We start from the raw sequence: 8,402 nt of genomic DNA, 5'->3' as shown, positions 1-8,402 counted from the left end.
CGCGGGGGGGGCGCTGGGGAGGGGTTGGGGGGGGGGGGGGGGGGCACGCAGGGAGGTCAAAACGAGCCCTTTAATGGAAAGCAAGGCTGAACCTTCGCTTGGGAGCCGCGGCTCCGTAATTGCCACGCTGTGTGATGTTGCCATGGCTGCCCGGGTGTCCCTGCGTGGTTTCCTGGTGTGTGAGAGCAGGGCCGAAGCTGTCGGCGAGCAGAGAGCTGCCGTACGTGTTTGGGGAGCTCAGGCGTGCGCTGGCAAGCCGCGGCGACGGGAGGATCCCCGGCTGAGAGATTTGAGGCTTTGAGCTCAGTCTCTCCCACTGTCTCTTCCCTCCAACAGATTGGAGGACGAGCTGTGATTTTTGCAGGACTTTAAGACCCCCTTTTACTACTTTCTCGCTATTGTAAGGTCCTTCGTTCTGCCTGAAGCCGTGGTTGCACTGGGAGCAAGGTGGCAACATGAAATGGAGGACCCTGGGGGGCACGGAGGGAGGCCTGGGGGGGCTCGCCGGGCCTGGATGGGCTCCGGCGTGTTTTGATCTGAGATCCCTTGGCTGCCTTGCCATCTGCATAGCCTGTGAATAGTTTTCTCTGGCACAGACCTTGTTCCTCAGTGTTGCATCATCTCTGGGAGAAAGGCCAGGTCCGGAGCCCCAGCACAAAGGCTTTCTGAAGTCGATGAAGCTTGTTCTGTGTGCGGAGCGTCTCTCTCCTTCCTGTCGTCCTTTCCACGGGATTCCTGAAGCGGCCTCCGCTCAAGAGCCCCTTCGTCAACAGCTGCTTTATCTCCGCCGCTTCCTGCACACCTGGCTGATGCAATGTCTGCCTTGGAAGCCGCTGCTGGAGTCTCCTCTGGAGCTGGGTTGTTTGCCCTGGCTGGGAGTGGCCAGGCAGGCAGGCTTCATCACGTGGGGGCCTTAAATAGATGTATAAAGGACGTACAGCCAGACCTGTGAGGCGGAGAGAGCATTTAGTGGGATTACGGAGAAATCTTTTTTCCAATTCTAGGACTGGAGGTTGCAATCCTACTCCTGGCAACTTGTTTGTGGTTAGCCTTCCGCTGGTTGCAACTTCGGGACACTGCTGCATGCCAGTAAATTCTGCTGATTCCCCTTCTATATTCAGCGACTTCCCGTGACTCTGGACTGTCCAGATTCTCATGGGAACTGTAATTCTCTGGGTTTGGATTTGATCCTAGTTATTGCCCTTTATTGCTCTGTTTCCCTCTGACCTTGCATGTGGTGTAGGCTTTTCTCTGAAATCCCTTCAAAACACAATTTCAAGGTCTAGAGGTGGTGGGGGTTTTTTGAGGAGGGTTGTTGTCCGACAGCCTTTTTAATTCAGGGTTTGTCTACTTAGGAAAGTTTTTAATAGTTACACAGGTACAACCATTCATGTAAATACTATTACATTCGCAAGCAACAAAAATCTACAACAAAGAAACACTCTGGTCTGCTAGGATTAAACCAGTGTCACTTACATTATTTAAATTAATCTTGAGTCTTACTTTAACCGTAGCCATTTTCTGGTGTAGGGAGGACCCTTAAATTGATTCTGGAAACATAGGATTTATATGGACAAGGTGTGGCAGACTGAGCAGCAGTGCTTTCCAGTATTGCTGCTTCTAGTTCTCTGCTCTGCCCTGTTGCAGAAATGTATTGCCCCTATAGCAGTGTCTAAAAGGGAATATGTATTTTACCTGCTTCTGCCTTCAGTCCAATCTTCTTGGCATCAACTGCACTTGATGAGACACAGCAACGTTTCCTTCCTGCCAGCTGTTTTGGCAAAGGCTTAGAGGGGACAATTGCAGCAGTAACATCAGCTGCCACAGCTGGATTCACTGGAGATTAGTTGACAAGCCCTTAATCTCAAAATACTGGTTCTGAACCTTATTGTTTGCAATTTCTTATTTTTGTGACATACAGACATTTGAGTGTTCTTCACGCCATGGGAAAAAGAGAGCGACTATCTCAGTGTATAGAATTGGCACAGCAATTAGGATGTGTTCTCCTTGCTGAAGAATAGTTTTCCCCCATGACTGTCCCAAATCGAAAGTTTGTAGAACTGAAAGAGGGATTTTTCTCCTCTTTCCGGCTTCGTTTACTTCAGTGATTTTTGTATCATCGTTTCTGTGGGGTCTTATCTATAATTCTTCTTTCTCTTGTATTGCTGTATGTCTTTCAGGAAAGAATACAAAACAGTATTTGCAAAAATAAAAGTGTGTTCTGGGGGTTGCCTTCCTTTTGTTTTTGAAAACAAATTTGTAAATGCTTCGGTATTTGAAGAATTTGTCATCTTCACCAATGACTTGTTATGCTGTGAGATAGAGGCAATGTAAAACAGTGTTCTTAGCATACTAAGGGGCCAGGAATTATTCTTCTGAGTCTATGGGATTTTTCTTAATTTCTTCACCATTACCATTATTTTTTTTAAGTTTTATTTTTACAATTATAATTTTTAAGGTGTTAGAAACTTCATATATGTTGCTAGATTTTCAGAATACTGTCTTGTGAAGTTTCGGTGAAGACTTCCTATGTTTATGACCCTTAAAGCTATGAGGACTTTCATACCAAGTTCTCTGTTGGGATTGTCCTTTTCCCTTTACATTGAGGTGGTTATTCTTCTAAAACATTGTCTCTATCACCGTCCTGCTCAGCAGACTGCAGGTGCAGAGCACGCAAATGCAGCTAGGTCCCTTGTCATTGGGATGGGGTGCGAGCAAAGTTCCCTGGTGTCTACCTCTCCCATAAACATACCTCAGAATAATCTGGTCTACCGCAGATCACTGCTACTCTGTAATTTGCTTCCCCTTTCTAATTTGGCATGTATTTGTTTATGGAATTATTCTTATGTATGACTCTTCAACCAATTTCAAATCGATATAAATTAAATTTTCCAGTAAGGTTCTGTGATGCAAATTAGATGTTTTAAGGAAGTCCTTGTCTGACATCACCTCCAGAGTGTATTGGACTGTAAAGAATGTGGTTGAATTGTAGGTGTATCTGGAAGCAAAGTCTTACCTGCCCTTCCTTTATCTCTTACTAATTTTTTTCTTCTATTTCTTATCATAATACCTGAAATCCTTAGTGATTCCAGAAGAAAAAGCACAGTACTTTCTTTTTTTGTCTGCAAAGGAAAGAGGTTTTGCATAACTTCTTGACCGATGAAGCAGCAGCAGCAAAGTTTTGAGGTTTTCTTTCCTGAGTAATGTCTGCAGTCTTGGGTCAGTTGCTGAGAATACTTGACTATGTATTTCGTAATTTCTCTGCTTGATGGTTTAATTTCTTTCAGTTGCTCACTGTCATTGTTTGTAGTCCCTTAGGGTGTAGTTTGCAGAGGAGTTTAACTAAAATTGATGTTTTCTTCATCAGATAAAATGATGGAATCTCATGGATGGACATGATGAAAATTGCCTTAAAATAGCTTGAACTTAGTTAAAGTAAATTTAATAAAAAGATTTTTAGTTTCCAGCTGTTTACCAAATTTTATCAAAATTAGTTTAACTTGCTTGTACCACGGTTTTAAACATGGCTTACATAGTCTTCACTGAACGGCTTTATCATGCTGACTTTAGCTAAGTAGGTGTATTTGTAGACATGTGTCGAGGTGGTTTCTAGTGCTTCCATAAAGTACTTTAAGAGTAATGGGAATTGTTAATATGATTTCATACCTTGTATGAAACAACTTGACTGGTACGTAGGCTCATGGATACCTAAAGCTGTTTGAAATCACCTGTGTCCTAAGAGCAGCCATCTTGCTTTTCCCCAGTCCTTGACTCCAGATCTTGCGCAGCATGGTGAGCAGGATCAGATCTCACTGGGTTGTTGCTTTTTGACACATGTAACAATTTTGAACTGTTGTTGTAAGAGCTTGTCGGTGCTTTATCATGGTGCAAGGTGAACTCTGAGTCAAACGTACACATGCAAGCATTTCTTTTTGCATATAGTCATGTATAAAACAAGAGAGTCTTAAGGAAGCTATAGGATGGATAAATCTTTAACCATTGCACTATATTTGTCAATAATTTGGTTATTGAGGTATGCATACGTAGGTAGTAATGAATACTTGTGTTGCCTGTTACTTTGATCCTTTCTGTTGTAGGCTAGGACTGAGTTCTCCCAGACCCGGTGGGATGGATGGATTGCTGTCTTGCTTTGCCAGTCAGCGAGCAGATGATATATGGTACTAATGATAATAGTAAATAATCTTGTCAATATTTCATTTTTTAAAACTGGCACAGTTATTTTCTTGCTGCTTAGTGAACCCAGCTTGTTTTCAGAGCAGAGCTAAGTGTTTGTATTGGTAGATTGAGACACAGTTCAAGTACTTTTAGGAATCTATGTGTCTCAGAGTAAGTTGGAGCTAAATGACTTAAGGATTTGCCTGCTCTGCCCCTGCCTCTGTGCAGGTGTCCTTACTGGAGCAGTGTGTCTGAAATTCTGGGAATGTGATGAGGTTTTGAGCTAGCCTTTTTAAATGCAAAAACTCTTCATCTAATTCTGTTTGCACTAAAGGTGTTTGCCCTTCTGTAAGGATCTGCCCTTGATGTGAGGTTTCTGGGTGTACTGGAAAGAACAGGCAGTGCTTGATTGGACTCAGGTGGACTGTACTTGTCTCATCAGTTGGTGCCACCAAATACAGCACGGTTTTGGTATGTTAATTGAAGCGCTTCATGTTTACGTTAGATGCCCCATAGATTTTGGCTATTCTGAAATTTCCAGGGGAAAAGATGAATGAATAGGATCTGTAAGTCTGCTAGCATTTTGGTTTTTATACTGCTCCACTTGCAGAGAGGTTTGCTACTGATGCAGATGACAGCCTAAGTATGAACTGGTCAGAATTTGCTGGCTCTGTCCCAGGTGAGGTTGATGGTGGGGAATGCCAAGGAAGACTGCATGGTAGAGCTGCTATTTCCAGTTTGCCCCAGCTCTGGCCTACTGCAGTGTGAGATGCAGGAGAAAAACGTGCTTTGAATTTTGTGACTGGTAATGGCTTGAGAACATAGTTCATTATATATGGACCTCATCCTGTATAGGTGACCTGCAGGCCCATTGCTGAGCACGAAGAGGAGGCTGGAGGTTATCATTTGGATGGCAATACTGGGTTGTCAAAAGTCTTGGGTCTGCATCCAGTTTTGGAATTCAATAGCTAGAGCTGTTGGGAGGTGTGGGGAGTGGTACAGGAAGCACTTGCTTGTCCTTTGCTATTTGTGAACAAGAGATACGTGAGAAGTGGCCTTCATCCGTGCAGGCGAAGGGGGTTTCCCCATCCTCTCTGCCCTGGCACACGTGTTGAAGCTGTATATAATCAGAAAAGGCTTTTCTCTGTTTGTCCACGATGTGTCTTGTACCAGCATTAACTTCTTATTGTTCTTGGCAATACATGGAGACACTGGATGCACAATGCTAAAATATTTCCAGTTCTCTGTAGACACAGACTCTCAGAACTGCACTGACACTGCAGAGAAATGGGCTGAATCTCTCTGCCCTCCCCCTGTTTGGTAACTGCTTTCCCCTTGAGCCTGGGACCGTGGGAGGATGCAAGGGGGGTGCTCTCTCCCCTCCCCAAGATTGTATAGCATCACCTGAGCAGCACCAAATGACGCTGGAGTCTGGGCATCTAAATTTAGGTAGCACATGCAGTCGGTGAGGCTGTGCCCACGGGTTTTGTCTGGGGGTGAATTGTTCACAGGTCTCTCAAATATTTGGTAGAGTCTGTCACCAAGCATTGCACACCACGGGTGCCCAGAGGTGCCTGTGAGACCAGGGCACTAGTGAAAACGGGAACAACCACATCTTGAAGGAGGATGCTCTAGCAAGCTCTTTGACTGACCATGCTTCATTGTCCTTGTTAATACCGACTTTTAACACTACAAGTAATGAAAGAGTTTCCAGCAGTAAATTTTCTGCATTTGCTTTATTTGTAACATGGACAGCAGTGGTGGTGGGAGTGAGCCAATGCAGCGCTGTGGCTGTGGCATCCTAAACAGAGTTTCGAAAATTAAAATCACTGTTATAGCAGGCGTTGCCTAACCTTGGCTTGGCCAGCTTAGTTTAGTCCTTTCCATCAATACAGGATGTTACCTGAAATAATTGTATAGCGTATATTTACGTTTCAGCTAAGGCAACCACTTAAGGTTTTGGTCTGAAGGTGGGCGAGTCCCTTGGTGTGTGACCTGTGCCCAGTGAGAATCAGGGATACCAACGCTGGGGTGGCTGCGCAGGTGGATGCTCATCTGGGCTGGTTTGATGATGTTGGGGAATACCAGGTGTCTTTATGCTGGTATGACCGGTTAAGGAGGAAGGAGTGTAGATGCCAAATGTGGGGGAAAAAAAAAAAATCTTTAAATCCTGCATTTTCAAAACCAGATAAGTAGTATCTACCTGTTAGGCCATCAAAATTCCCATTTCCATTTGATTCCAAGAATTGTATCACAAGGAAGATAGGTGTGTGCTGTGATCTGAAGCTCATCAAATTTTCTTTTTGATTTTGAAGACTTTGAATTTTTTAGGAAAACTTCCTCCAGTGGCACTGGAGAGATCTTGGTGCAACTTTTCTCTCTGATACAGCTGTATATTCTGGGGGGGGAGAGGTAGGAAAGAGCTTGGGCATTGCATATACAGAAAATTAGCCAGCTCAGTGGGTGAACATTCTGATCTCAACCCCAGTATTTTCTGTGCAGGCTAATGTTTTGGGTGTTACCAGGCCAAGTTTCATGAAGACCAGACTGCAATCTAGCCTGAAGGTGATGTGGTCTTGGACAGCACTTGGGATTGGTCTCAGCAATTCATTTTGAATGTTACATTTGTCAGAATTGAAAGTATGCAGAAAAGAGCAGCAACAAACAGCAAAATCTGAGCGCGGGTGATGGTTGGGCAAGTACTGCTGGGTCAACACAAAAGCGACTGAACTGGAATTCGCCTTGTCTAACCTTTCTGTTTGGTATTTCACGTTTCTCCAGTAATCTCCTTCCCAAAAGTGGGAGTTGCTGTTGCACTGAAACAGTCTGGTGTTTGTACAGCATTGATGGAAAGAGGGTTTCCTACAAGAAGGGGCTGAAAACTTGTCCCAGTTACCCCAGGACTGACCAGATACCCTGTGACTCTCGAGTCCAGAAGCCACACCTGAAATCCTCTGGTTCTGCTGAGTCACGAGCGGGCAGGAGGCTGGAATTTGTCCTGATGGAATCTCTGCTGCTGCCAGCTGGGTATGGTCATGGCAAAGGCAAGAGATCAATGGGGGGGATGGAATCTAAGTATTTAAAAATACTAGGGGGGGAATGGTTTCTATGTCCCTTAAAAGGGGAAAGGGTGCTTCAGACACTGAGAAACCTGTCCCTTTTAATCTTTTGCAAGAGCCGTTATGGGACTGGGTTGAAGCAGGGATGATGTCCGTAGCTTTTGCCTGTATTTTAGCAGAAGTTTGTCTCATCTGGTGTCAATGTCACAAGCATGAGAAAGGATAAATAAGACACTTCCTATAGGTCCTTTTATTTTTATTTTTCAAAAAAACACACTCAGGGACACCTGGGCTGTCTTGGGTTTGAGCTGCTTGTGAGCTGAGTCCTGCCTGTTTTTCATCTCCCACCTGCCTGCAAGACCATTGCTTTGGGGCATAACAGGGAATTGCCACAGACCACTTAAATATTTACATGCTATTTCTGTAATTTGCTGTATGCCTGTCATACTATCAAAAAGATTTCTCTTAGGGATCTGTACTGAAGAAGGGAAATATTTCCATGTGCTAAGAGAAGTGGCCTGCCTTTTAAGACAGGAAAAGGCAATATAGTTTGTGGCATTTAAACTTTTTGACTCTCTCACTCTTCCTTCATTTGCCCTCGTAGTGAGTGTGTGGTTTTGCGTTTCTGGGGTTTTTATGTGCTAAACAATGGCTGGACTATGGTGTCCAAAGGCAGTTCCCTGTGAGAAATTCACTACCCACAGGAAAACTTGGCTCGCTGCCTCGCTGTAGCCCAGGAGGGTTTGCTGGCAGAGTCCCCGAGATGCCGGGGAGCATGTGACGGCCGGCTGTGAGTGCAGGCTGGCTCATCTGCGCCGCCGGAGCCAGGGGAAAGACTGTGGAAAGTTATTCAAGGCCACCCTTAGAGTTTAACGTTCAGAGCGGATGGCTAAACGGTCACCGTTTTTCTTTGGGTTTGGAGCCACTTTTGCTATGTGCTGAAATACAGCCTTGCTCTGTGTCATGGGGGTTTTCTTTAGAGCTGTGTAGAATAATAGCTCCTTTATGAATGCCAGTGTTATTGAGGTTATTTACATAACAAGGAGCTGATCCCATTTTACCTCCGTCCGCCATCCGACCCTTGGAAGTTTGCATTTCTCGGCGATTTTGCTCCCTGCATTAGCAAAACCTTGTGGTCAGCAGGGAAGGTGGAGCCTGGGCGCGGGC

The sequence above is a fragment of the Egretta garzetta genome, unplaced genomic scaffold (genome assembly GCF_000687185.1).
Source record: "Egretta garzetta isolate BGI_Z169 unplaced genomic scaffold, ASM68718v1 scaffold91, whole genome shotgun sequence".
Classification (NCBI taxonomy): domain Eukaryota; kingdom Metazoa; phylum Chordata; class Aves; order Pelecaniformes; family Ardeidae; genus Egretta; species Egretta garzetta.
Note: the sequence above shows the minus strand (reverse complement) of the source record.